Here is an 8,369-nt window from a genome sequence, read left to right as displayed (position 1 = left end):
ATTGTAATGGCTGGAATGGAGTTGATGGAATGCATCAAACATATGGAAACGACATGTTTGACTCCATTCCAACATTACATTCCAGCCATTACAATGAGCCCGTCCTCCTATAGCTCACCATACCAGCCTCCTCTGAAAGATCGCAATTTTGAATTGGTAGGCTACAACAGCGATTCACCTGGTCACCTGACAAGACTCCTCCTTCCACAGTGCTACTCAAGGCAGCGCTCGGCACAAATCTTAGCACGTTCCGATAGAGTGGTGTGTTTGTGGCTGCTAAGCAGAGGGGATGGAGTCAAACCAAGCTCTTTGAAAAATAAAATCAGGGCTCTGTTTGCACCATGTCTGGCTTCAAATCAATTAGTGATGAGAGTGGCTGATGCTCCCGGTGTGCGCTTCAATGAGAGCGAAAGGGTGACGGACAGTTATATCTTCTAGATTCGACTGCTGGGCTTAAAAGTGCGATCCTTTGGTTCATCTGCGACTGAACTCAAACCAGACCGATGACTCCCGGAGATTCCAAAACTATCACCGACCTCATGCAAGGTAACCAGATTTTGTCTCCCAGGACGTAGTCTACTTCTCCGTACATTCTAGTCGAATATCTCTCTCTCTTTCTCCTTTCTCTTAATTTGCGACGCAGGCTTATTGCTCTGTGATTGCATTCTGAAATAGTGTTCTTTCTGGTTTTTAGATCAGCCAGGAGAAGTTCCAGCTCAATGTATGTCCGAGTTTTTTTGTTAAATATGTAAAGTCATAATCTGGTAATCTACCATTGTTCCTCGTTGGACAATTCGAATGGCTTTCGATCCATTACCAATCTAACATTTATCTGGTTTCAATATAACGTTATCTTCTATCATGTTCAAAGATAAGAACATGTTTGCACACTTAATATTCCATATTTACATATTCATTATATTAATAGGAAAGCTCTACATCATTTATGCACATCAACTATTTTATATCCATGCCTAATTCTCTATTTATTTAATCCCAGCCATTCTGGAGTGCACATAGCCTATGACACAGTGTAACTTTAATCACAGACAGTGGATATTGGCTCCATAGAAATGATTTAATACATGTTGACTTAATTAAACTGAGGCCTTTTTTTCATTTGCGTCTTAAACAATGGAGTTCAACTTTGAAGACACCAGATCTGATTTTGCACTGCCGCTGATTTTCCACTTACATCGATAATGGGGCATTAAGTGGTAAATAGTCATGTCTGTGTCAGCGATTTGAGCCTTTAATCACAGAAATCCATCAACAGTTTTTCTGGGGCAGTGGTATTTCTCTTTCCCCCTTTAGGGGGGGAGGCTCTTGGGTTCTCAATTGCAACCTGGGTTCAGGGGTCAATGTAACATATTAAAATTGCATTCATATGCCTCCATTGTTTATGATATAGTTATGCTTCTTTTAATATGTATTTATTGTCCTGAAATTCGTGTGATACATTACACGGCCAAAAGTATGGGGACAACTGCTCGTTGAACATCTCATTACAAAAATCATGGGCATTAATATGGAGTTGGTCCCCTCACCCCATTTGCTCCTATAACAGGAACCACTAGATGTTGGAACATTGCTGCGGGGACTTGCTTCCATTCAGCCACAAGCATTAGTGAGGTCGGGCGCTGATGTTGGGCGATTAGACCAGGCTCGCAGTCTGCGTTCCAATTGATACCTAAAGTTTTAGATGGGGTGGAAGTCAGGGCTCTGTGCAGGCCAGTCAAGTTCTTCCACACCGATCTCAAGAAACCATTTCTGTTTGGACCTCGCTTTGTGCAGGGGGGCATTGTCATGCTGAAAGGAAAGGGCCTTCCCTAAACTGTTGCCACAAAGTTGGAAACACAGAATTGTCTAGAATGTCATTGTATGCTGTAGCATTATTTCTCGCCACTGGAACTAAGTGGCCTAGCCCAAACCATGAAAAACAGCCCCAGACCATTATTTATTATCCACCAAACTTTACAGTTAGCACTATGCATTCGTCAGGAGAATGCTACCTGCCCATCTGTCAAACCCAGATTCATCCAGCCAGATTGTGGAGCGTGATTCATCACTCCAGAGGACCAGTTTCCATTGCTCCGGAGTCCAATGACAGTGAGCTTTACACCACTCCAGCTGACACTTGGCATTGTGCATGGCTTAGGCTTATGTGCAGCCATGTAGTGCATGTTACGAATTCCAATTAATAAAATATGTTAAACATTTGCAATAATGTATGATATGTTACGAATTTGTTGTAGCTAACGTTAGCTAGGTGGCTATCATTAGCTAAGCTAGGGTTTAGGGTTAGTGGCAGTGTAAGCCGGTCTGTGAAAGTAAGCTGGTCCGGTACGGCATACTGACAAAATAAATAGTGGGGGTACGACATACTGGTTCAAACATGAGCCAACAATATATTAAACAAAATGCCAAGAAAACTGTATGCTATTACACTATTACTTGTCATTACTGCATGTCAGTTGCATGAAAAATGAGCGAATGGACTTGAAAACGGGTGGTTTAAGCTCCCAAATTGTGTGTGGATCGACGAGAACACAGACATTTTTTTTACCAGAGATGAGGCAGAGATGAGTGGCTGAGACCGACGTGCGTAGACACAGGCTACACTTACTGAATGTCATTAGACTTTTTGGTGTTTCGTAACCATTGGCAATTTTAGCATATTAAACTTGGTGGGGCAAACTCACAAATGTTTTGGATGCATGCCACCGAAGCCACTACACAACACTAAACAATACATTAACTGCACTTATAATAGTGCTGGAGGAGATGGCTGCTGTTTTACAGTCCTGTAACCAATTGTGCTATTGTGTGTTTTTTTTTCACGTTATTTGTAACTTACTTTGTACGTAATGTTTCTGCCACTGTCTCTTATGACCCGAAGAGAGCTTCTAGATATCAGGACACCGATTACTCGCCCTGTACTGGAAAAAGTATTTTTGCTTTAACGAGTCGGATGCGAAGGATTTACTCCAAGACACCTGACAAGGCCCACATCCCCGTCAGTTGCAGGAGAAAGAGACGGGGAAATAGGGGATGTATGTCTGGGTGCCTTGTAAGGCTCCGACGGCGAATGGGTAATCTGTCTTTACCATCGGTCCTATTAGCCAACGTACAATCATTGGATAATAAAATAGACTAACTACCAGAACGTATATCCTACCATTGGGACATTAAACTGTAATATCTTATGTTTCACCAAGTAATGGCTGAACGAATAACATACGGTTTGCGGGTTTACGCTTTTTTTTGCTTTTTCTAAAAGAACACCAGTCTCTGGTAAGACAGCTGGTGCACAACATTTAAGGAAGTCTTGAGGTTTTGCTCACCCGAGGTAGAGTATCTCATGATAAGCTGTAGACTACACTATTAACCAAGAGTCTTCATCTATATTCTTCGTAGCTGTCTATTTACCACAACAAACCGATGCTGGCACTAAGACCAAACTCAACGAGCTCTATACGCCCATAAGAAAACAGTAAAACGCTCATCCAGAAGCAGGCGCTCCCAGTGGCCTGGGAACTTTAATGCAGGGAAACTTAAATCCGTTTACCTCATTTCTACCAGCATGTGAAATGTGCAATTAGAGGGGGAAAAACTCTAGACCACCTTTACTCCACACACAGAGACACTTGCAAAGATCTCCCTCCATTTGGCAAATCTGATCATAACGCTATCTTCCTGCTTACAAGCAAAAACTAAAGCAGGAAGCACCACTGATTCGGTCAATGAAAAAGTGGTCAGATGAAGCAGATGCTAAGCTACAGGACTGTTTTGCTAGCACAGACTGGAATATGGTCTGGAATTCTTCCGATTTCGTTGAGTACACCACATCAGTCACAGGCTTCGTTAATAAATTAATTGATGTCATCCCCACAGTGACTGTACGTACATACCCCAACCCGAAGCAATGGATTACAAGCAGCATCCGCACTGAGCTAAAGGCTTGAGCTGCAGCTTTCAAGAAGCGGGACTCTAACCCGGAAGCTTATAAGTGTAACGGCGTTCTTCGTTTGTGGAAAGAGAGTCGGACCGAAATGCAGCGTGTAGGTTACTCATGACTTTAATGAAAGAATGCGTACATGAAATAACTCAATAACATACTAAGCAAAACAACAAACGGAACGTGAAACTAATACAGCCTATCTGGTGACTATAACACAGAGACAGGACAAACACCCACAAAATACAACGCGAACTCAGGCTACCTAAATACGGTTCCCAATCAGAGACAACGATAAGCAGCTGACTCCAATTGAGAATCGCCTCAGGCAGCCAAGCCTAACTAGACACACCCCTAATCAACACAATCCCAATTACTACAAACCCCAATACGAAACACAACATATAAACCCATGTCACACCCTGGCTTACCCAAACATATACCAAAAACACAAAATATAATGACCAAGGCGTGACAGAACCCCCCCCCCCCCTAAGGTGCGGACTCCGGGACGCACCTCAAGAGCATAGGGAGGGTCCGGGTGGGCGTCTGTCCATGGTGGCGGTTCTGGCTCGGGACGTGGACCCCACTCCATGAATGTCCTAGTTCCTCCCCTTCGCGTCCTGGGATAATCCACCTTCTCCGCCGACCATGGCCTAATAGTCCTCACCCTGATCCCCACATAACTGAGGGGCAGCTCGGGACTGAGGGGCAGCTCGGGACTGAGGGGCAGCTCGGGACTGAGGGGCAGCTCGGGACTGAGGGGCAGCTCGGGACAGAGGGGCGTCTCGGGACAGAGGGGCGTCTCGGGACAGAGGGGCGTCTCGGGACAGAGGGGCAGCCCAGTACTGAGAGGACGCCCAGTACTGAGAGGACGCCCAGTACTGAGAGGACGCCCAGTACTGAGATGAAGCTCAGACAGGTAGTAGGCTCCGGTAACTCCTGGCTGGCTGGCGGATCTAGCTGCTCTATGCAGACTGACAGCTCTGACTGCTCCATGCAGGCTGACAGCTCTCTGCAGACTGGCAGATCCTGGCTGACTGGCACTTCTGGCGGATCCTGGCAGACTGGCACCTCTGGCGGATCCTGGCAGACTGGCACTTCTGGCGGATCCTGGCAGACTGGCACTTCTGGCGGATCCTGGCAGACTGGCACTTCTGGCGGATCCTGGCAGACTGGCACTTCTGGCGGATCCTGGCAGACTGGCACTTCTGGCGGACTGGCACTTCTGGCAGACTGGCACTTCTGGCGGATCCTGGCAGACTGGCACTTCTGGCGGATCCTGGCAGACTGGCACTTCTGGCGGATCCTGGCAGACTGGCACTTCTGGCGGATCCTGGCAGACTGGCGACGCTGGGCAGACTGGCGACGCTGGGCAGACTGGCGACGCTGGGCAGACTGGCGGCGCTGGGCTGACTGGCGGCGCTGGGCAGACTGGGGGCTCTGGCGGCGCTGGGCTGACTGGCGGCGCTGGGCAGACGGGGAGCACTGGCGGCGCTGGGCAGACTGGCGACGCTGGGCAGACTGGGAGCACTGGCGGCGCTGACAGATCTCTGCAGACTGGCAGCTCAGGCTGCTCCGAACAGGCAGGAGGCTCCGGCAGCGCAGGAGAGGATACAGGCTCTGGCTGCGCTGAACAGACGGGAGACTCCGACAGCGTAGAAGGGAAGGAAGGCTCTGGCTGTGCTGAACAGGCGAGGCGCACTGAAGGCCTGGTGCGTGGTGCTGGAACTGGTGGTATTGGATCGAGGACACGCACAGGAAGCCTGGTGCGGGGAGCTGCTACCGGAGGACTGGTGTGTGGAGGTGGCTTAGGATAGACCGGACCGTGCAGGCGCACCGGAGCTCTTGAGCACCGAGCCTGCCCAAGCTTACCTGGCTCGATGCCCACTCTAGCCCGGCCAATAGGAAGGGCTGGTATGTGCCGCACCTGGCTCTGCACCCGCACTGGAAACACCGTGCGCTCCATAGCATAACACGGTGCCTGCCCGGTCTCTCTAGCCCAACGGTGAGCACAGGGAGTATGCGCAGGTTTCCTACCTGGCATAACTATTCTCCCTTCTAGCCCCCCCCCAATAATTTTTTGGGGTTGCTTTACGGGCTTCCTTGCCAACCTTGTTCCCTCGTATCGTCGGCTCCTATCTCCGGCTGCCTCTGCTTCTTCCTTGGGACAGCGATATTCTCCCGGCTGCGCCCAGGGTCCTTTTCCGTCTAATATCCTCTCCCAAGACCAGAAGTCCTTATATTGCTGCTCCTCACAATTAACAGGGAGAGTAGGCTCAGGTCGGACTCCTGACTCAGCCACTCTCTCTCTGCGCTCTCCCCCGTTACTTTCGGTTTTCGCTCTGCGCCTCCGTGCTTTCCTTTTCGACTCCATACGTCTATAGCCCTCTTCGCATTGCTGTAGGGAATCCCAGGCGGGCTCCTGCACTCGCTCTGGGTCGGCCGCCCACCTGTCGATTTCTTCCCACGTAGTATACTCCATGCTTCTGCTGTCCATAACGTCCTCCTTCAGATCCTGCCAGTTCACACGCTGCTCGGTCCGTGAGTGGTGGGTGTTTCTGTAACGGCGTTCTTCGTTTGTGGAAAGAGAGTCGGACCGAAATGCAGCGTGTAGGTTACTCATGACTTTAATGAAAGAATGCGTACATGAAATAACTCAATAACATACTAAGCAAAACAACAAACGGAACGTGAAACTAATACAGCCTATCTGGTGACTATAACACAGAGACAGGACAAACGCCCACAAAATACAACGCGAACTCAGGCTACCTAAATACGGTTCCCAATCAGAGACAACGATAAGCAGCTGACTCCAATTGAGAATCGCCTCAGGCAGCCAAGCCTAACTAGACACACCCCTAATCAACACAATCCCAATTACTACAAACCCCAATACGAAACACAACATATAAACCCATGTCACACCCTGGCTTACCCAAACATATACCAAAAACACAAAATATAATGACCAAGGCGTGACAATAAGGGCTTGCAAACCATTACAGACTACGAAGGGAAGCACAGCCGAGAGCTGCCCAGTGATCCAAACCTACCAGACAAGCTAAATTACTTCTATACTTGCTTCGAGGAAAGTAACACTGAAACATGCATGAGAGCATCAGCTGTTCCGGACAACTGTGTGATCACACGTAGCCGATGTATGACCTTTTAAACAAACATTCACAAGGCCGCAGGGCCAGACGAATTACCAGGACGTGTACTCTGAGCATGCGCTGACCAACTGGTGTCTTCACTGACATTTTCAACCTGTCCCTGACTGAGAATGCTATTCATGGAACAAAGCTCAGTGTTCAACACCATAGTGTCCTCAATGCTCATCATTAAGGACCCTGGGACTAAACACCTCCTTCTGCGACTGGATCCTGGACTTCCTGATGGGCAACCCCCAGGTGGTAAGGTCAACACATCTGCCACGCTGATCCTGGTCACAAGGGCCCCTCAGGGGTACATGCTCTGTCCCCTCCTGTACTCCCTGTTCACTCATGACTGCATGGCCAGGCACAACTCTAATACCGTCATCAAGTTTGCTGATGAAACAACAGTGGTAAGACTAATCACCAACAACGATGGGACACCATGTAGGGAGGAGGTCAGAGACCTGCTCATGTGATGTCAGGACTAAAACTTCTCTCTCAACGTGATCAAGACAAAGGAGATGATTGTGGACTACAGGAAAAGGAGGACCGAGCACGCCCCCATTCTCATTGACGGGGCTGTAGTGGAGTAGGTTGAGAGCTTGATGTGGACACCAAGGAATTTCAACAACAAACTATCATGATACAAACTTACAAACAAGACAGTCGTGAAGAGGGCACAACAAAGCCCTTTCCCTCTCAGGAGACTAAAAAGATTTGGCATGGGTCCTCAGATCCTCAAAAGGTTTTACAGCTGCAAAATCGAGAGCATCCTGACTGGTTGCATCACTGCCTGGTTTGGCAACTGCTTGGCCTCCCGACCGCAAGGCTCTACAGAGGGTAATGCTTACTACCCAGTAAATCACTGGGGCCAAGATTCCTGCTATCCAGGACCTCTCTACCAGGCGGTATCAGAGGAAGTCCCAAAAAGACTCCAGCCACCCTAGTCAGACTGGTCTCTGCATGCGGTACCGGAGTGCCAAGTCTAGGTCCAAAAGGCTTCTTAAAAGCTTCCAGGCATAAGTCTCTTGAACAGCTAAACAAATGGCTACCCAGACTATTTGCATTGCCACCCCCCCCCCCCCACCACATATTTTACACCTCTGATACTCTCTGTTAATTATCTATGCATAGTCACTTTAATAACCTACATGTGCAAATTGCCTCAACTAACCGGTTCCCCCGCACAGACTACAGTGGGGCAAAAAAGTATTTAGTCAGCCACCAATTGTGCAGGTTCTCCTACTTAA

At 48.5% G+C, this 8,369-nt stretch overlaps 1 protein-coding gene across 1 annotated transcript in view; it reads left to right on the top strand.

The window, feature by feature from the left end:
- The first annotated feature begins 223 nt into the window (after positions 1-223).
- LOC115113349 (heparan sulfate glucosamine 3-O-sulfotransferase 1-like) overlaps positions 224-8,369 on the top strand; it is a 72,133-nt gene continuing 63,987 nt past the window's right edge. Inside the window, exon 1 of the mRNA XM_029640888.2 lies at positions 224-546. The gene's annotated coding sequence lies outside the window, so the exon portion shown is untranslated. The remainder of the gene's footprint in view (positions 547-8,369) is intronic.

Source organism: Oncorhynchus nerka, linkage group LG28 (assembly GCF_034236695.1).
Source record: "Oncorhynchus nerka isolate Pitt River linkage group LG28, Oner_Uvic_2.0, whole genome shotgun sequence".
NCBI lineage: Eukaryota > Metazoa > Chordata > Actinopteri > Salmoniformes > Salmonidae > Oncorhynchus > Oncorhynchus nerka.
This window is presented reverse-complemented; position numbering and strand designations above follow the sequence as displayed.